The sequence below is a fragment of the Rhipicephalus sanguineus genome, chromosome 11 (genome assembly GCF_013339695.2).
Source record: "Rhipicephalus sanguineus isolate Rsan-2018 chromosome 11, BIME_Rsan_1.4, whole genome shotgun sequence".
NCBI lineage: Eukaryota > Metazoa > Arthropoda > Arachnida > Ixodida > Ixodidae > Rhipicephalus > Rhipicephalus sanguineus.
This window is the reverse complement of record NC_051186.1, coordinates 59,216,567-59,238,351: the sequence shown is the minus strand read 5'-3', so window position 1 is coordinate 59,238,351 and position 21,785 is coordinate 59,216,567. Positions and strand designations below refer to the sequence as shown.

At 45.2% G+C, this 21,785-nt stretch overlaps 1 protein-coding gene across 2 annotated transcripts in view; it reads right to left on the bottom strand.

Annotated features, from left to right (window-relative positions):
* LOC119373326 (protein phosphatase 1 regulatory subunit 37) overlaps positions 1-21,785 on the bottom strand; it is a 336,232-nt gene that overhangs the window by 43,121 nt on the left and 271,326 nt on the right. The gene's annotated exons all lie outside the window — the stretch shown is intronic.

Below are 21,785 nucleotides of genomic sequence, written 5' to 3'. Positions count from 1 at the left end.
AGAGAGGGGGGGGGGGGGGGTTGGTTCTTCCACATCCACGAAACTCCCACGACACGTTCTACGCCGCAAAAGCCTTGTCAGATTCAATTTAATCCGCCTTCCCTCTTGAAAGCTGGCAGGACCGCGGTGCATGGGTGCTCTGTCGGGAAGCGCCCCATTCAATTACGCAGGATCGAATGCTCCTCAGCATCCAGGGTGATTGCATGTCGGGCGAAGCCGCACAAAATAACCAACGCGAGCAAACAGCGATGCTGAAGTCACTTGTTTGCGAAACTAGAGATGCTTTCGTGCCGCGAGCTGTGACGACAAGTTTTCGTGCGACGATAAAACTTTAATTTGAATTGAAACGACAGCAGCACCACCTGCAGTTACGTATTCTCGCGCGTAAGCCTTTCATCTCTTAGATTAAAATGAAAAAAAAAGGGAATACAATAAATTTCGGAAACCAAACATAATTCTGATGACGTTTCCCTCGGAATGTGATTACTCGTTAATCGCGAAGCCAGAGTGTCTTTCGTTTTCTTAAAGAAACCATGGAGACAATAACCTTGTATGTTTCTAAGGAACACTTCCTATACATAAACAGCAGAAACGCGACAAAAATTGTCCTGTGACGCCACGTTCGTTGTGACGTCAGCGATTGGTCTACCAATCAGGAAAGTGGGAAGGGATACGCGTGTTCTAAAGACGATAGTCTTTCTCGGGATACTTAAACGGAGAAATTTTGGTCTGTCTTTCTGTTTGTCGGCACGTCCCTCGATACAGCCACTCGGCCAAAGTTGAACCACTTGCCCAAGGGCCAGCCGTCTTGAACTGGTACGGCTGTTCATACTGTGAACGTTGTCGATCAAAAAGTAAATATCATGTATATCTGAGGCGCAACATCACTAGGTAAGTATTAGGAGGTGTGTTCCTTTAATAGAAAATGCATACATACGTAATTTTAAAGACCCTAGTTTCTTAAGCTGCGCTGAAAATGCGACTGCGCTGAAATTTGCCTTCCTCCGTGCCCTCCGCACGAGCTCATTGTTGTGTTTCGGTTTCGGTTCTGTATTGCACTGTACGAATGCCATGGGTTGGTGTTGAAAAACTTTATTTTTGAGAAGGCCAAGAAGGTGAAAAAAATATTAAAAAAATGAAAAAGCAGCGTTGTGGGCGGCCTTCAGGCTGCCGGTTGTGGGCGCCGCTCTGGCATTCCTGTTTTACCCATGCGACGTGTAAATAAAAGTGTGTGGAGAGTACTCGTTGAGTGCAGACGTTTCTTCTGCTTCAGCGCTTCGCGCCAAACCGCGTGTTCGGCTGGCTGGCGTCCCCGCCGGTCGCGTTGGTCACCGCCGGTCTACGCCTGCTGCTGCGCCGGGACTACCAGCCCGCAACACAGCACTCATGTTTCCCGACGTATTGCCAGATGGCGTCCATATCTCACGCAGCGCCTCTTCTATCGTCTTTATACGACATTTGCCGCGAAGCACGCAGATACGCGGCCAATTTTTCTTCTCCCACCCGTCAGTAGATACGGTTAGTAGATTACGGTGGTGTTTGTGTAAAACTATAAACTTTTGTTTGGTATTCTAAATTCTTGCGTCTAAATTCCAAATTTAGAATACTAAACAAAAGTTGATAGTTTTGCACAAAGCCCACAATAATCTACTGTTCCCTTATGATTGCGCATGCGTCCACTGCCTTCGTTTGCAATAAAGTGCAATGCGTGTGGTTCCAATAAACTTTATATAGTTGGAGGCAGCGCCCGTCCTGTCATGCATTCCTCTCCTCGTCAAAAGTAGCGCTGGAATATTTTAAGTAAGAATAGAAACAACGACACAAAACTATTTACTTGAAAAAATGGCACGAAGCACAATTCTCGACAGACCGAACAGCACACTCGACTAACTTTGCAAGCAATAAAAAGAAGAAGAAAAAAGCTCACTAGCTTGCCGAGAATTCCAGAGAGAACCAAATTTGTAAGCAGCGACGACAAAAGAGAGATGTCTTCACCGCATACTCAGACGCGGAAGTCGAAGCACTACAATACATGCCGTAAAAGATCGAGAAAGCTAGATATAGGCAACAAATGCATTCGAGAAAAAAAGCTCCGGACATGACAAAATAGCCGGGCGAAATACTCTGGCAACACGGTGCTTAGCGTTCGCACTTACTGAGCTTCAACGTTCGCTGCTTTCCGCTTGATATATACTTATTTACTTCTTTGTTTAGCTTTAAAACAAAAGCGGCTTCACTTGGAAGTGTTCCAGCGGAAGAGAGAAGAAGGTTCCTGCTTCCTAAACAAAAGCGAAGAATCTCTTTTCGAGTAAGAATCGCGGGGGAAAAAATAAAAAAAATAAAGATACAGTGAAATGAAGCGACAGCGTCGACTTGGCGAGCGAATGTCTTTACGTAGAAACGGCTCGGAAAGTAGGTCACGATAGAGACGCGAAATCGAGAGTGGGAAAGAAAAAAAAATACGTATCCCTACGCCATATCGGTGAACAACCGTGCATTGTAGTGGAATCTAACCACGTGTACTGAGTGCTACGGCGGTGATACTGCGAGGCAAAAAATAGTGCCGTCGTTTTTTTTCCTACGCGATGACGTCAACAGAGAACGTACTGCCCATCGAAATTTTGTTGGTGTTTTTTTTTGAGGAGGCTAAAGCCTTAGATGCGTCATCAGGCGTAAAAAGTGACCGTCGGCGTCGACGGCGTCAACGCCAGTGATGCAAAAAGAAAAGAAGAAATCACCATGTGATGACGTCAACCTCATCACATTATGATTTTTCTCATCGGCGGCTATCTTGCCTTCGCGCCTCATCACTTGATGATAGTGACGTCACAGGGTGACGTCACTGTTACCTATCTAATAAGGCATATTTAATTAGCGGGGAAAAAACGAATGACAAGGCCTAAGAAACAGACAGGGCGCAGCGCTAAACTTCAACTCGTTTCAGTTCTCATTTGAGCCTCAAGGTGGACTATCGAGGATGAGAATCGAACTCGCGCCTTCCGCAATAAAGGTGCGAAACAATATCCTTCATCAGCAGCCCTCTGTCACCGGCTACACTGATTCACACAGGACGGAGCTCACGGCTGTGTACCTCTTCTTTCACGCCTTCGGGATGACCTTCACCGACTCGCAGAACAATTGCATCAGAATGACAGATTCACCCGTGTACGTTAATCGCGAGTGCGAGGACTCAGTCGATCACGTTCATCGTTATTACTCTCGCTTTTATGAACAACGCCATACTCTCGCTTTTATGAACAACGCCATACCCTCCAGTGTGCCTTGAATAGATGCCTTTCACGAACGAAAAAATATTTTGGCAGCCAGGCTTTACAGTTCACCAGCTCAGAAAGCCGTCAAAGCCGTGCCGAAATAGTTGAAGGTAACTGAGCCGAGTGCCCGACTGTAGATACGCTTCACCATGTTTGTAGATCGTACAGGCTTATGCCTACTCTCTCTCTTGCTTGCTTCCCGGCCATTTCCCTTTCCCACGAATGGGGTAGCATATTAGACGAAATCTGGTTAACATCCCTGCTGTTCCTCGTCTCTCATCTATCAGTCTATCACCTTCGTGCTCTATTTCTTCCCTTTTACTCGCTATATCCCGTTCAATAAGGGTTAAACTAAGGTTCTGCTAAACTTCCAGCGCTGAAAATGGAACACTGTCCCTTTGAACTCTTTTTTGCTTTCGCCTAGGATTAACGTATTATTTGTCTTTTACTCCCCCCCCCCCTCCCCCTCCCCTCCCCCCTTTCTATCCTGACGTGCATATGGTAGTAAACTGAGCACATAAACGTTAAGCTCCCTGTCTTTCGTTCACGTCACTTCCGTCTCCTCCTTCTGCTGCTTTCTTTTCATTTTACCGGCCATTTCCGCTCAACGACTTCTGGTGTTTCTGGTTCCGTTTTTTTTCTATTTCTTTAGCTATCCGGGGACGTTCAATTCTGTCATCGATTCTAAGAGGAAACAAGAACGTTATACAAAGGAGAGAAAACAAAAGAAGGTGCAGCATCGACTGAACGGAACGTGTTTGGGACAAGCCGCGATTAAAGAAAGAAAAATAAAAATACCGCGTCGTTCCTCTGGGGACACGCGTACAGACACACGCATTACAACTTCCGCATCCGCGGGGCAAATTCGAAGAAGACAAATAGGGGCTTTAAATGACGTTACGGCCGCGGAGAGGCGAGCGAAGCAAGAGGATCAAAAGAAAAATGGCCCGCCGAGAAATGAACACACAAAAAAAGCGAGTTGAAACTTTAAAAAAAGCACGTAAAAGATAAAAAAAAAGAATGGAGAGAGATGGAAGTTAGGGCGTTCAACACCCAGATGCCCCGGGCGAATGGGGCAGAAGGCGATTTGAGAGAAGCGGGAATTGAATCCTATATACCGGAATTTTAAGTTTTCTTCTTTATTTTTTCAGCTATCCCGAATTCCTGAAAGTGGATGCTGCGCTCGATGTATGGTCAGAGGGTCGTTCGCAAAAAGATGTGACGGTGCGATCCGAGAAATTTCTGACAAGGAGACGAGGATGTATTTATAGAAGCTTCGAAAGATCGAGAGATAGAGAGAGAGGGAGAGAGAAAAAACGCAGAGAGGCTGAAAATATTGGAGGCGACTCTATACCTTCGATTAGGTGTCTGGCAGCGGCATTCGCACGTCGGCTTTCGTGTGCCCTGGTGTATTCCTCGAGTTAAATTTAGTAGCCCATTTCTATCGTGAAATCAACACAGTGACGCCGTGCGGACCTACCAGAACCACATATATATTTCAAAAGCACAGTGCCTGACAGTCAGCAAACATGAGTTGATTACGTAATTATCGAAACAGAAACAAAAATATCCTCCACACCTTGTAGACAACGCTTATCATCAGTCATATATGAATATAACACAAGATCACAAGAGAATTGCAATTACGTTAAGCTATAATGTTAAGGTATAGTGGGGTCCACCGTTAAAGGAAACACTCTAATGAGCACCTTTCATTTTGCTGGCCTTCTAACAGCAAGTGGACAGAGAAACAGTGCTCATGCTTTGCACGAGTCTCAAAAAGAAGCAGAACTGTCAACCACCAGTAGTCTTATGCAAATCCAAGCCAATATGTTCTTGCAAGAGAGAGAAGTCCAAACATGCTCCGCACGCAAGTGTTCCCTTTAACAGTGGACCCGTCTGTACATTTGGAGCCTACTGGCATAAGACAACTGCAGTCCGACAGCGAGCACGAGAACGGGGTAAGGCAACCCTACATAACAATATAATTAAAGACGCATTTATATTTAGCATTCAAAAATTTGGAGGCGGCCCCAATACTTGTCTAATAAGGTGAACTTGTTGGCAAGTTGGTTGAACACCTAGTATCAGCGCTTCGGGTGGTGTGCAGTTCGTTCCTACGCTTCGTCTTCGTTTTTACCGCGCTGTTGCCTGATTTTGGTTGGTAACAACTTTATTGATAGTCCTGCAGAGCTTTCGCCGACTGGGCCTTAGGTCTCCCACGTGGGGTCGTCGAGGCCTTGCCTCACCGCCGCCTCGCGGGCCTGCTGGACAGCCCAAGGTTGGTCGCCTTCTCGAGTTTCATCGTGCTGCTGCTGAAGCTGATCTCGGAGGCCGCGTAGAAAGAAGCGCGTGGTTCAGACCTACTCCACCAGGTGTCGCAACGCGTCCCCAGCCGCTCTCGAGAAAACCGTCCGCTCTTTCGGTGAACTCCTTCAATTAACCTTCGTTAATTATCTTGAAAGTTAATTGACAATTATCTCGAGTTCGCATTTCGATGGGGGCGGAATGCTAGAGACCCGTGTACAGCGCGAAGGTTTCCGCACGTTAAAGAAGCCCATTCGTCGACATTATCCGGAGACATCCACTACGGCACCTCTCATAGGCTGAGTCGCCTTGTGACGTCAAACACCGCGAACCAACCAAATATATGCCTCATAGGTTTCCAGAAAAACTTAAAAGCTCCGTAACAAGCTTATTTATTTATGTATTTATTTATTTATTAATTTATTTATTTATTTATTTATTTATTCATTCATTTATTCTTGAGGAGCCCGAAATTTTTGTACTGCTACGAACGTTATCTGGTAGTTTCGTTTTACCTCTTTACACAGAATTACGAATCTTTTTTTTTTTTTCCCACACAAAACGTGCCCCGATTATCGATGTCAGGTGTTGCTCAAGGGGGAAAATAAACGACACCGCATATACAAACATCATCGACCGTAAAGATTCGTGACCCCGTAGAGGTGTACAGAAGAAGCCCTTGAACCTTTCGAGGTCATGTCAAGGCTCCTCTACCCTTGGCGAGCTTCCATATTTCATTGTATCGCGCAGCCACCAGTCCGCAATAGGCACGTTTTTCTTTGACATGTACGGTGGACAAAGCTTCAGAGACGAGAGAGCTAAACGAAGAAAGAAAAGAAAAAAAGGAAGGAAGCTCCCAGACACAACTGTGGCATTGCTTGTACCTTGGAGCGCACACCACGCTAAGAGGAACATCAGCCTGCCGATGGTCTATTCAGGAGCTGTCAATACAAGAGGGACGTCCGCAGAAGGGGGTCGCATGCACCAATCGATCGGGACACAAAACGCACTTCGAGCACTCTTTGTCTATGCTTGTCGTATACAAGTTACGCGCGCGATAGCATGGCGATCGAATAGCTGGAGCTTAACGAACTAACGCTGAAAGAAAGTAACGCGATACCATCTGCGATACCATCAGCCATTACACGCCGCATGCAGAAGAAGAAGGTCGTTAAGATCGCAGCACGAGAATATATACGAGAGCACGTAGCGAAGAACTGGCGTACGGTGATCTAACGCTGATCAGAAAGTAACGAAGAACAGCGATACTATCGGAGAGCAAATACTGCAGCGACGAGCAGAAGGAACACGCGTACGCCATTCCATAGAACCATAAAACTTGTAGGACGCTTGAGCTTCGGCTTCAAGAGTAGAACGCGATAGCGTAATCAGGCCCTGTGCACATCGTCTTCTCAATTGTTAGCCTGGCTTCGATTCTCGGTGCGTGCCTCAACCGTGCCGTAAGGAAACGAACGACTGTGCTCGTAACATCGGCCGTTTTAAAGTATGCTAAAATGCCTACTGCAAGTACAGTTGTTAAATGCCCACTACGCCATAATTCTTTCTTTTTGCGAATCAGCGAAGGGCCCACTAGGCGTAAATAAGGCAACACGCGATCCTACGCAGCTGTTCACGTTGTTGATGCTTTTGCTGCTGATAATGATTAAATATGTCCGAGCGCTTTCTAATGGGTGGGCCTTTAAAACAACCATTCGTTGCGCAATTCAGACGTTTTGACGCCTGGCGCGATTCTGCGCTTCTGCCACGCAATGTTACATGCGTTAAGGAGACTCCTTCCTCTACATGACATTCATATAGTGTTTTTTTTTTCGAAGCAGTTTAAAAAAAAATAGCGTGGCTATATGGTAGAACACCTGCTTGCCACGCATACGGCCTGGGTTCGATTCTCCCTCAAACCCGACGATTTCATTAATCATTTTATTTGTATCTTTCTCGATTTTTCGGTCACGGACAAGATGATGATTTTTCGCTCAAAACCAACGATGCCGTCACCGATGCGGACATCGACACCGGAATTTCTGCGAAACGAGGTCTTTAACGCTATCGCGTTAATATGCATCTGTACGGGATACATACAAATCGGTGAGGTCGCATCCAACGAACTAATGCATACCTGAAAGTAGCGCACAAGATCAATACCATCGGATGGCAAATACCACATCAATGTCAGAGCAGAAAAAGCAGGCCATTGAGATCACGGCACGCGATATATCTATAAGACAGTACACGCAGCGAGGAGATGGCGCACAGTGAGTTCATGCTGATCGGAGTGTAACGCGCATAAAAACGATACTATCAGACAGTAAGTACTGCAGCAACGTCCAAACAGAACGGGTACGTCATTCGATAGAAACAGAAAGTACACCCATGCGACAGCGTATCCGAAGTAGAGCATAAGAGCAATTCCATCGGACAGCAGATGCTGTATACAGTGTCTCCGCAATTTTGGTGCAAGCGTCGCCACAGATCTGATGAGTGATTACACACACACACACACACACACACACACACACACACACACACACACACACACACACACACACACACACACACACGACAACGAAATTGATAGCAAATTTTTATTGTTTTTTTCGTACATACTGGAGCCCCATCAGGTGGCTATTGCACGGAGCGGGTTAACGCGGTAGATAGCCGAGCTAATAAAGCTAGTTAGGCTAGTTAACGCAACGACTCTCTGCTGACGCAGGGTACATAGATTACGCTCTTTCTCTCGAATCTGAAGCCACTATCACTCGCTCATTACGCGTCCGCTCCTTTTATCCTCGTAAAATCCAGGCTCGCATCGCGATTCTCATTATTATTCTTGTTATGTTTATATTTTTCTTTCCGGGGCCATTAGCTACCGACCGCATCGTCGCTGACGACAAAGGCGTTTAGTCAAAGAGCCGCGCGTTACTATAGAGCGGCTCGGATGGCATAATTTAGGTCGACTATGATCGCCAGCCATCTTTGTTACTTTATTTATTATTTGCATTTTAGTCGGCTTTTTTTTTCTTTTTCAAAACAGAACATACACCCACACACGGCTTAAATATGATAGCGTGGCCCCTTTCTGTGGCTCGAAAGAATTAGCGCTAAATAGGGACAACGCAAGTTGCGTCACATGACGTCACGCCAGCATTTGTGACGTCACGATGACGTCACAATTTTTGCCATCTGTGAAGGCATGATGGATCGAACCCGCGACCTTCGGTTCAGCAGCCGATCACCGTAACCACTGTACCATCGCGGCGGACCAAAAAAGCAACAAAATGCGTGAAAGAAAAAAAAAATGTCTCAAGATATGGCACCCGGGAAAACGCCAGAGAGATAAGTAACATTTATTAAAGCAAAATACTGGTTCATTTCTCGCATAGTGGAATGGTGCTCCAGCAGGAAAAAATTCAATAAGCAGTTCCACTAATTAACAACTGTTATACTTATTAGGCTAGCAATAAAACACCATTTCAATCTATCTTTTGTTAGGAAAAGGTAATATGCCGCGGCCAAGAATATAAAAGTGTATATTTTGTATAAATTTTCCTTGGCATACACAGCCGTGTTTTGGCATTACATCCCCCCCCTCCCCCCCAAAAAAGTGCGATCTCGCTATTTCTTTACCATACTATCCCCCCCTCCCTTACTCTCCTAAAACAAATTATCGCGTTTAGAAATAAAGAAATAAATAAATCAAGGGAAGAGTTGAGAAATTAGGTGTTGATGTAAGCGCCTAATTAAACAAAGACGCAACGCCGTTGAAGCACAACAAAGAAACGGCCGCGCTGACTGTCTGCTATTAGGGCGCTTTAATTCCGTCAAGATAACCCCGTAATTAGCTCGGAGAATACTTAAGACGAGGCGCTAACAGCCTTTCGTTTCGCCACGCTTGACGGAATGAGTGCCTCGAAGGGATTAAACCCCGAAACTTGCTCAGCGAGACGCGACGGTGTAGTTATCCCGTTTTAAATGAGAATGTATAACAAGATAAGCGTGGCGAATTTACCCAAGGCGAACCTTCGAAGTGTAGGAAGCAGCGTGTATAGTGAGGCAGGAGTAAGTAGTAGTACACGTGTATTTTATTATTACATTTTTTATACGGCCCCTAAGCCACTCCCAAAGACGAGAGAGAGTGGCTGTTTCTTATCGCCTTCACTGCTTTTCTCAAAGGCGCTGTCTCCTCCTCGCCACCACACCCGAAGGTCGCGGGATGGAATCCCGGCCGCGGCGGCTGCATTTTTTGACGGAGGCGAAAATGTTTGAGGCCCGTGTACTTACATTTAGGTGCACGTTAAAGAACCCCAGCTGGTCGAAATTTCCGGAGCCCTCCACTACGGCGTCTCTCATAATCATATCGTGGTTTTCGGACGTTAAACCCCAGGCATTATTATTATCCTCGCCACTAATTTATTCGTAAAACACGGGACAGTTTCAGCCTTAAGCGTTGAGCCTGTCGGGATTTTGCGCTTTTCGGCTACACGCGGTTGTCTCCGCTCGCGCATATCGAAAACGCACAAATCGAAGTGTAATCAGTCGATCGTGAGCGATAGTTATACAAGGCAAAACCCGCGCGCGACTGCATTTCGAAGAATTCACGACTGATATCCCTCGAATACGGGCCAATCGAGAGCTTACTTCTTCATGACGTCACGTGGACAGACTGCTGGCGTCACGAATTGTGCCGAAAAGACGGGAGACACCAGGAGAAAAAAAAAACGCGCTCGTTTTTCTTTGTATTTTCATAGGTTCTTTAAATGCCCTTTAAAGAGCGGATAGCCAACATTATAAAACAGTTATCCAACACTAGCCAAGATAAGCCAGCCCTAGACAGCGCCCCACAGAACTCTCTAAACAAAAATTTGCAACAGGCGCTTCTTTCGCCTTCTGTTCTTCGCACGACTTCAAGCCGACCTGGACTCATTAATCAAAGCTTTCGAAACATTTCGGTATGCAGCGAAGGTTCTAACTCAGGTCCACATGTCACAATCGCGCTTTCGAAACAGCGGTCAAAGCACCCTCACGTGCTACTGAGGGCGCGTCAGCGCAGAGCAGCATTCTTTACAGGCCAGTGTCCAAAAAAGACCGCTTCAGATAAAAAGAAGACAGCTAGAAACGAAAATTCTCTTTACAGACCGTCTAAAGCTCAAATCTCCCTTTATTCTTTGCAGATTTTCCTATAGCTTTCATCTTCATGCCCAGCAGCGAAGTGTCCGAGGCTCTCGTACTTTGTATGCGGGTGCCTTGCGGCGCTTTCAGTTGTTTTCAGTGTCTGAACCATTAAGCCTAACGTGGCGGACAGCTCGTCCACCACCCACTTCTCCAAAGTCAAAGTTATTTTTTTCTTTTTTTTACCGTTTGGTTAAAGTGAGACGAGAACGAAATGCAACGCAAGTATTGGGACGCTTAGGAGGAGATACGAACGATATACGTTACGTAATTTGCGAGGCAAGAGCAGACAAACGTGAAAAAAAAAGAAAACACAAACGTAACAGTTGTCTGCGGTCGATCCGCCATTGCGAAAATGTCGTCTGTCTCCGCCGACACTTGTAGCAGACGACATTTGTTACGTATATATAGGATTAAAGGGCATACGCGCGTTGCCATTTCGTTACTTTTCTGAATTTTGTTCTTTTCGTTCGCTAAATCCAGGTTGATGCACTTTCGGTGTCGCTGATGTTCGCACGACGCTCAGAGTTAGTGTCTTTAGGTAAGTGAATCTTACAAGCGCTAACACTGCTTTACATAAAGTGGTTTCGTTCCTTTTAGAAGGAGATTAACGCCCCCTGCAGCGTTACTGCTAAACGCTCAGTTGTGTTCCTTTGGACTTGAAACTGCCGACCTGATGCGAGGTTAAAGACACACTAAAGGAAAACTATTTTTCTCGCGTTAGTAAATTGCGCTTTCGCAACGTTAAAAGTACACCTCTCGCCGCTACAAGACGCCCGGTCAGCAAAAAAAAAAAAAAAAAAAGAAGGAGAAGAAAAAAAAGAAAGAAAATACACGCAGCGACGCCGCCAGAAACCGACATTTATAGGAAAGACGATTTTGCTCGTATTATTAAATTACGGTTTCAAAATCACCACGCTTGCTGCGAGAAGACGCTTGGTAAGCGACAAAGCGCGCGAAAAGACCATGCAGGCGGCGACGCCACCGTGAAATTCCAGCACCAAACGTCGTGACGTCACAGATTTTCACGGCGTCTACTAGGTCATACGTAGTTCCTAATTGCTAAAGATGAAGTACATTGTCCTCTGAGGGGCCCATAGACTTAACATACTAAGTTTCAGGTAATTTCGTAGAGCCAATGTCGCCAAAATACGAAAGATACACTTGGAAATCCGTGACGCCAGGCGCGGAGGTTTCGGCGCGAAATTTAAAAATGAAATTTTGACCTCGGTTTTCTTCTCTATTAATAAAAAAATATGATGGTGAAGTTAACGACATTAGGGTTATCAGAGTAAATTTTATCGATCTAAACCGATTCAATGTTTCGCTTTAGTGTTTCTTTAAGTTTCCCGCACGGACAGGCCGTGACGTCATAGATATTAACATCACGGTAGCGTTTCTTGCGACAATGTTTCCAGATGATTTTATGTTGAGATCCAAATGAGTGAGATTTATCATTTTTGCGAGCGCAAATCATTACTGGGAAAACATTGCGTTTCCAGCGACTTAATTGATGCTGCCTTCAATTGAATATCGGTCGATATGCAGTTGAATGCCACGAGTTATTTCTCCACGGTGGCCGTGACCATTGCCAACAATTTTAAAGCAGTTTCTTTTTTTTTTTCTTCAGTACATCAGGAAAGATTGTTTATTAAAGAGAGATATCGCATTGTAGCTAATACGTTGCTAAACTCCTATTGTGCTGACCCGGGTGGGTTCGTTCCCAGCCGTGACGGTCACATTTCGATGGAGACGATATACTATATCAGATATACTACAGGCTCGTGCATTGTGCGATGTGAGGGCACGTTAAAGAACTTCACGTGGTCAAAATTATCCGAAGACCTCCATTACGGTGTCTCTCATAGCCTTCATGAGTCACTCCAAGGCTTTAAGCACCATAAACCAACCAATCCTCTTTGACCTCAGGTTAGCGACCTCACATCTCGCTGTGACGACGTTATCGGACAAACGTGATAACCTCATGGCTATAAGGCGATAACGACAACGAAGCACAGGAACTGGTCTGTTAGACGAGGCAGGCAATACACTATAGATTGGATTGTCTGTTTGCGATGTGGCGATAAGCAGTCGTGATAAAATCTGTATAGTGCTCACTGAGTGTTCTATATTTGGCCGCGTATACATTGGAATGACGTCACAGCTCCACAAACATTGAGTGTTCTTGTGCGAACGAAAGCATAAGGAATGTAGAGATATACGACAGTTTTACAGACCCCAGTTTCAGGGCAATGCGTTGGATCAGTGATGCGACAGCTTACGTTAAGCGCATTAGTAATACATAAAAACATAGCTAAAAAGCCTGATAACCCCCCCCCCACACACACACACACACACGCAATCAATTCTGATAGTTTATTGCTGTGCCAAAGTTACCCGTCGTGGCAGCTTGGCGGCTAAGGCTTATTGATAAGCACGAGAACGCGGGTTCGAGTCCCGGTCACGGCGACCGCATCTCGATACTCAGTCCTACTACAGCGATGTGCATCTTAATACAATGTTTGTTTTGGCACGTGGAACCTAAGGATGTCGTTAATTTTTAATACCGCGGTGCGCAGTGCAAGAACTTAGGCAGACTGTATTGACATTCATGTTTACTAGCAAAAGCATTTAAGCGCACGAACTGACAAGCTGCCAAATCTTAGCAACACAGCGAGAGAGCGAGCGAGCGAGCGAGCGAGCGTGTGTGTGTGTGTGTGTGTGTGTGTGTGTGTGTGTGTGTGTGTGTGTGTGTGTGTGTGTGTGTGTGTGTGTGTGTGTGTGTGTGTGTGTGTGTGTGTGTGTGTGTGTGTGTGTGTGTGTTTGTGTGTGTGTGTGTGTGTTGTTTATGTCAGTGTCCAGTTTTAAATTTTTACCTGCTCCTATTACATGTTACACAATATGATTATGAGGGACGCCGTAGTGGAGGGCTCCAAAATTTCGACCACCTGGGGTTCTTTAACGTGCACCTAAATCAAAGAAAGAAAGAAAGAAAGAAAGAAAGAAAGAAAGAAAGAAAGAAAGAAAGAAAGAAAGAAAGAAAGAAAGAAAGAAAGAAAGAAAGAAAGAAAGAAAGAAGGAAAGAAAGGACGTTCCCCAGTGGTTTCTGTTGATATGTATTTTCTGTGCTCAAAGGTTGAAAACAATTTCGCTGAACGATGTCTCCCTGGAGTAGCCGAACACATCTACCAGGTCAAAGCTCGTCTTGCTTCAATACGAGCAAATCAAACCACGTGTTCAGCTAGTGCTTTGTGGCGTGCGACCTTTAGGGACAGACCGCAGCTGCGTGCCAAAAGCCACGCCCATCACATACCTCGTGTCGACTAAACCCATCACGTGGCTGCGAGGCTTATAGATGCATATCTACGCCTGCGCGCCTCTTGCCTCGTTCTTTGCAGAGCTCTGCGGCAACCTGACACACATCGAACGAAATGGAAAGGGAGGCTTAAGATCGGAGCATCGCGTTGCATCACGTCACACCATCACGCGTTAAAAACACCTCTCCCACGCGCTTGCGCGCGTGAAGGAGATGACGCATGCGCCCTGAGGGAGTGCCTCTGTGTACACGTCAAGCGTGCGGCCAAGGACGCAGACGCAAGAACCGCTGCACGTCGCTGCTTAGCAGACGACGAGCAGAGCAGACGACTATTTAAGGGGACACTAATAATAATAATAATAATAATAATAATAATAATAATAATAATAATAATAATAATAATAATAATAATAATAATAATAATAATAATATAACCACTAGACCACCGTGGCAGGTAACACACACTAAAGAGAAAAAGAATTTTGCTCATGCTATAGTGAATCACTCTTACACAATTCCAATATCACTACGCTTACCACGAGGAGACTCTTGGTACGCCATAAACATAGCGTACCAAGTTCACTGAAATTTCGCTGAGCCAATGTCGCCAAAATACTAGAATGCAATTCGAAATCTCTGGCGTAACGCGCGGAGATTTCAGCGCGAAATTTAAAAGTGAAAGTTCCACCTTCATTGTCTCCCCAATAATAAACCTATATGATGGTGAAACGAATGATATTAGAGTCCTCAGAGTACAATTTATCAATCTAAACTGATTCGTGGTTTGACTTTAATGTCCCTTTAAAATATATACACATAATCATAGTTTCGCTGCAGCGAACGAGTACAGCCCTCTACATTGTGTACAAGTACATACATGATGAGCGCGAAAGCTTCGCCACGTATAATGCGCATTACACGCAACTGCGGGTAACAAATATACAAGCAAGCTTCAGGGACCGCTATTACCGAGAACGTTGCGGCCTTGAATTTCACAGAGAACGAGCATTTGGGAAAGGGAGAAATGACAAAGAAGAAAACAAAGATGGCGGCGGTAGCAGCAGACGGCGCGACGCCAACGCGAACGGTAGACGACCCCCGTGCCTGCAAAGCATTTACGCGTCGTCCGCTTGCGCCACCTGCTGAATGAACTAAGCTGTCCTCGGCCTCACTCCACTAGCGCGTTCATATGTCGAGGCCACCGTTCGTAGCTATTATTAGTATTGCGTTTTTTTTCTGTCGTTCATATTTTCTAATTTTCTTTCCCCGTCCTTATTTCATCACGAGGCCATTGCGCTGGCTGCATGCAAGCTCGGAATATGAAAGGTCTGGCCGTGATCGCGAAATTATTCTTTCGCGAGAAATAGCAGACGGCAGGGCGCCAATGCCAGACGATTTCGCGTAGCAGACGACACGCGGAGGAAAAAGCGAGCGAAAATTTGGTTATGTTTCTCGCCGCCTTGCGCGCTACTTCGCTTGCGAAACTTTCGTTCGTAGTATATATGCAAACACCGTATAGTGTATTACGTCACACACAAACGCGCGTTGGACAAGTAATAAGGGTTTATTCAAACACCTCCACCAGAGACTTATGTCGCCCCGTGTAGTGCTTCAAGGGCCTGATAAAACACGTATAGAGTGACAAGAGGAGGGTAACTTCTCAAAGGCGGTGAGAAGGGAAGAAAAAGAAGCGGACCTCTACTGGCCTAGCATTAGATTACAAGAACAAACGGTGTATGCAGATAGAAAACTTCGTGCGATTGAAATTGCTTATCTTGCGAATACCGCTCCGCTCGTTCCTTTGAACATGTCGAACGTTTTCTCTCAATCTTCAAGCAGCATATTGTGTCGAGTGGGCGAACGTTCTCGTCATCAAAAGCCCGCGCTCTTTCGCGAGTTCGCAAAGGAGAATTACAAAATGACGCGCAGGGCTCGCCGCAGCCGAGCTTCTTAAAGAAAAGGAATTTCGCGTTAAGACCATGTACGTATCTTTAACGCTTAAGTGTGCAGAAATTAAATAGAAACGCACAGGGAGCAGGAGAGCCCTACGTAGTGTTTCGAGCATGAATAGCGGACGATCAACATGGCGTACAAAAATAGAGAGGACCGGTAGAAGGCCAGCATTAGCACAGTAGAAAATAAACAGAAGACAACGACCAGAACAACACTAGCAAACGAACAGCAGAAGACGAGCATACGAACAAGCAGAAATACAGCAGAAGACTAGAACACCATCAGCAGAAGCCTGGAGCAGAAGCAGAAGCACACCAGAGAAGCCGGTGAACAGCAGGAGCACAGAAGCAAAGCAGAAGACTAGCAGACCTACGGCATAAGCACTGCGGAGGACAAGCAGGATTACGAACAAAAGACAACAATTAACAGGACGCTATCGAACGAACAGCAGAAGCACAGCAGAGGACTAGCGGATGAACAAGCAGCAGTACAGCAGAAGACTATAAAATTAAAAGCAAAAATTAAATTCATAATGCTTGATATTATACAAAGTGGATGTTATTGCATTTTTTTGCTAGTTTTTTTGGCGCTTATCTGCATATTTTGTATAACCTATGTTCGCTATCTCGTGCTTATCTGTACATTTTGTATATCTCGATTTTTCTATCCATGCCGTCGTAATGCTTGATATTATACAGAGTGAATATTATTGCATTTTTTCTGTTAATTTTTTCATGCTTATCTACACATTGTGTATAACTTATGATAATAATATCTGGGGTTTAACGTGTATAACTTATGTTTGCTATTTCGCGCTTATCTGTACATTTTGTATATCTTAAATTTTCTATCCTTACCAGTGTTAACTATCGCGTTGTATCTCTGATGTATGATTTGATAGGAGGTCTCACTCGCAGTCTCGCGACTTTGAGACCTCCTTCTGTATTTGTATATACAACATGCAATCTATCACTTGTATTTCAATTCTAAATAAAGTTCAAAGCATAGCAGAAGACAATCAGGCGAACAGCAATAGCACTGTAGTATATACAGCAGATGACCAGCAGTCAATTAGAAGTACACTAAGAGCATACACACAGTACAAAACTAGGAGACAAACAAGCAACAGTATAGAGAAAAAGTCTACCAGACAATACACAGAAGACTAGAAGACCATTAACATATAGGCACAACAGAAGACAAGCAGGTGAACAGTAGCAGCACACAAGTATACACCGCAGAAAACTAGCAGACGACTAGCAGAAGACTGACTGGAAGACTAAGAGCATAAGCACGGCAGAAGGTAAGCATAAAAACAAGCAGCCGCCCAGCAAAAGCCTACAAGACAACACACGGAGAACTGCAAGACCATTAGCATAAGAACAGCAGAAGACAAGCAGGTGAACAGCAGCAGCGCATAAGAAAATAGCAGAAAGCTAGCAGACAACTAGCAGAAGACAAGCAGACTAAAGGCAGGAGACAAGCACAAGAAAGTGAATGGAAAGAATTCTTTTTCAGCCGCTTTTTTTTTCCTGCATAGAAATGCTCAGCTCCTAATGGCGAACGGGCCCCGAGGAACGAGGAAGAATAAGCGAATGAGATCACAGAAAAAAGCTAGAAGGAACAAGAAAATAAGAAAACAGGAAAAAGAAATGACTCTCTTTCGAGAATAATTACTGCTCTGGCAAGAAACGACGTCTGTGTGAGCACTTTCACGTACTTTTTCTCTTTTATTGTTCATTACTCCCTCTATACCTGCCACATAAACGTCCCTGCCTGCAATGGACGGAACAAAGCGCTCGAAAAATCTCTGCCGCTCATGAAGCGAATATTCACTTCTTACTTCGTTCATCTCTCTATTCCCTCTATTGTGCCCACCAGTTTCAGAAAGCACTGAATGAGCGGTCTTTTATAGCCGGTGAATGACGGCATGCACCACACTCCGCTCATCGTTTCTGTTTTCTTTTTTGGCTCTTTTTTAATATATTTTCGTGTTTTATAGTTAGCGACGCATTGTTTTCCTCAAAGAAGCACCCTAGGGCATGCAATCAACTTTTGGAGGAAGGCTGGCGCTGCGTACAAAAGGACGCGCATACACATTACTGAAAACTCGGAACATAAACACTAGTTTCGCTGACTAAGACTGGATTTAAAGGTATGGTGGTTCCTTGCCGGAACCTCACCCCATCAGTGCCTTTGTTATAAAGCAGCTTGCTTGCTGTTATGGCTAGCTAAATGTTAAGACATTGCCGTTCGCTATAGGTAAACGAATGGTTCGTTACAAGCATATGGCTGATGCTAGATCGTCTGTTTCGTTATTGTTTCTGTATATTATTTAAGTGATAGAAGGAGTGTTGGCACACAGATATATACTTTTCGTTCTCGGAGAGGTGGGACGTACAAAGACATGGTATGTTGTAGCTATCAGTTATCACGTACACTAGTTAAAAGATAACAAAAAGAAACACGTCGTCGTTTTGCCGCAAGGGCGAAGCAATGAATGCAATAGCAACGGATTAAAATGTTATTAGACGTACGGAGCTCACTCCTTTAGCATCGGACCTGTCGTAACTCAAACAAAACGCTGGCGTAAGGAAACGCGGCCGCTGCAGCAAGCGAAGCGACCTTCGTGCTGTCTATGGTTCGAATGCAAACTCTACTTTACTATGATAAACGCCACACAAAGCTACGAGCCGCCAGCTGATCCCTGTCAAGACGGTGCGCGCGCGACCGCGCCCGGCTGATCAAATTACGCAGTTCCCGACAGAGCGACGCAGCCACCCCCCCTCTCCCCACCCGGACCTCTCCATGTGCCTTTCGCGCGACGAACTTACGCCGCGATCGTCGGCTGTCCTCGCAAGTTTTCACTATCATACGACGGGCGAGGCGATGTTATCGATTTGGGCTTTATACGGAACCTAATGGCGACGGCTAAAATGCGCCTGGGTGTTCATAATTGTTCTCGACAAAAAAAATACATGTACGGTGCATGACGGCGACGGCAAAATCCAGCCGAGACTGTCCATATAATTGCTATCGAAATAAAAAGAAATGGGCGATCTTATATCATTGTTTACACAACGATTTCAATGTAAATACGGTTACGCATACGTTTTGAACTTAACGACGCCATCGAAGCTTTGAGGCCTGTGGTATACCTACAGCGTCACTGTGGTACTGCAAATGCCTTGGGCGAAGAAACAGGCCAGTGTCTTCCGTCGCGATCACTTATCTTTTCTCTAAAAAGTATTATGAATCAATGAACGTATAAGAAAGACTTTTTATAGCTCATACTGAGTCGCGTAGCGAGCGTTGCTGAGAATTACTGCCAGAAGTGTTACTCTTCGCTGCAATGCACGCGCAAAATGTGACAAAACCTACAATCGCAAAACCTACAAAACCTAAAACCCGATCGGGGTAAATCAATCGGCTTTTACGTTTTCGCCTGTCTCATGCACTTTATTATTTCTTTTTATTCTTTCATCTCTCATTACATTAACTATGACTCTTTACTATCACCTCTGAATCTAATTAACGGTCGTGCCTCTATATATCGCTTCTTCGATTATAATCTATCCCTGTTTATCCCTTAATTCCTTAGTGTAACCTTTATAACTCCACCTCCTAATTTCTCACATATCCACCTTTTCCTGACGCTGCTTATTCTGCCTTTTTCCGCAAGGTGTCGCTGCATTACGCAGCCATAAACTGCGATACCGCACACACAGCCAACCACGGCCCCAAATCGGCATCGCTGCTCGCGCAATAAACAACAACACAGCAGCAGCAACAATACAACAACAGCAACACGACGAAATATCGAGAATGAAGAGAGAAGATATCTCCTCACGAGTGCGTTGCGCTGTTTTAAGAGCAGTCGTCTGTCCGCGCGCTTATCAGTCAGTCGACAGACGTATAAGGACGGAAGGAAGGAAAAGCCATAAGCGTTTTTATCTTTCTGGGCGAGTGCCTCGGCGAAAACAAAGGAACGCTTTTGGCGGAAAGTAGCCGCTGTGTGAACGCCGCTGATAGCGAATTTTTCCGCGACTCCGACGCCGCTATTTAAGGCGGAGGAATCGGAACACACGGAAATGGTAGCTCGTCCGGCAGCTGGCACGGCAAACGATATGTAAACTTGTAGTGCTGCCAGTGGGATTTCGCGCTTAGACATTTGCTTATGCGCTAGAGGTCGCTCAAGTAAGCTTGCATGCACAGAACACACAGACACACAAGGCACGACACGCGCGCGCGCGCGCGCGCGCACACACACACACACACACACACACACACACACACACACACACACACACACACACACACACACACACACACACACACACACACACACACACACACACACACACACACACACACACACACACACACACACACACACACACACACACACACAAACATACACAAACACACACACACTCGCACGCTTGTTTGCAGACAGCTTAATTATTAAGGAGAAAGCCTTTAGATGCCTCAGCACGAAGTGATGCAAGACATTCATCATCATGCGACGTCACCGTAACGTCAGAGATCACCAAACTTCTAAAAATACAGGGCGCGCAAACACGGACACAAGGTGTCCTGACTTCTTTCTTGTGTCCGTGTTTGCACTCCCTGTCTTTTTAGAATGAATACTTACTAACTAGCTCAGCTCTCTGTTATTCTAATCACCAAACTTGTAACGTCATTATGAATTCATCATGACGCTACACGACGTGACGTCACATCATGACGTCACCGCATGACATCGTTGCTGGTGCAGTAAGCTTGCAACGAACGCCTTCAATCCCGGAGGCAGTGCAAGATCACGGTAGGTGCAGAAAGCTTTCAGGTTAATCCCAACGTTTCCGAAGTTGCCCCGCCACGGTGGTCTAGTGGTTATGGCACTCGACTGCTGACCCGAAGGTCGCGGGATCGAATCCCGGCCGCGGCGGCTGCATTTTCGAGGGAGGCGAAAATGATTGAGGCCCGTGTACTTAGATTTAGGTGCACGTTAAAGAACCCCAGGTGGTCGAAATTTCCGGAGCCCTCCACTACGGCGTCTCTCATAATCATATCGTGGTTTTGGGACGTTAAACCCGAGATAATTATTATTAACGTTTCCGAAGTTGTAGATGTTTATTTTCAGGTTGTTGATGCGCTTACGATCGATACCAATGTGTGTCTACTTTTGGATGTTTTCATGACACGGTATAAATAGTCTTCCGTCCTTATATAGGCGCCGTCGGGCTGATAGTATAAATAAATAAATAAATAAATAAAACGGTACAATTGTATAAAGAAATTGGGCAGCCACACATACGTACGCTCGTGGTTGTGGAACTCCGCCCGTGATTACGTTTGTGATTGGACATCCCGCGTCCACTCGACAAAATGACCATTACCAGGGACAGCCTCGTCTCATCTAAATTTCATGTCCGAAAACAACGAGCTCCCGTCTGCGTCGGTTAAAGAAGCACAAGACAGAAGAAGACGAAAGAGACAATTTTCTGTTCTCTTCTGTTTTAACTGGCTTGCTGCGGAGAGGTTGAAGTTTGTACCACCTCGGCTACTCCATTTCGATAAGTTCTTTCAGCGAAAAAAGAAAAAAAATGGTTGCCAAAAATAAAAATGGACCAACTAAAAAAAAATACATACAGCACACTGAAACAAGCTAAAATAACATTACAATGTGCATTTGCTCGCAGAAGTTCAATCTTACCAAAGCGAGCTCTTCCACGGGAATGAGCTTTCTTGAT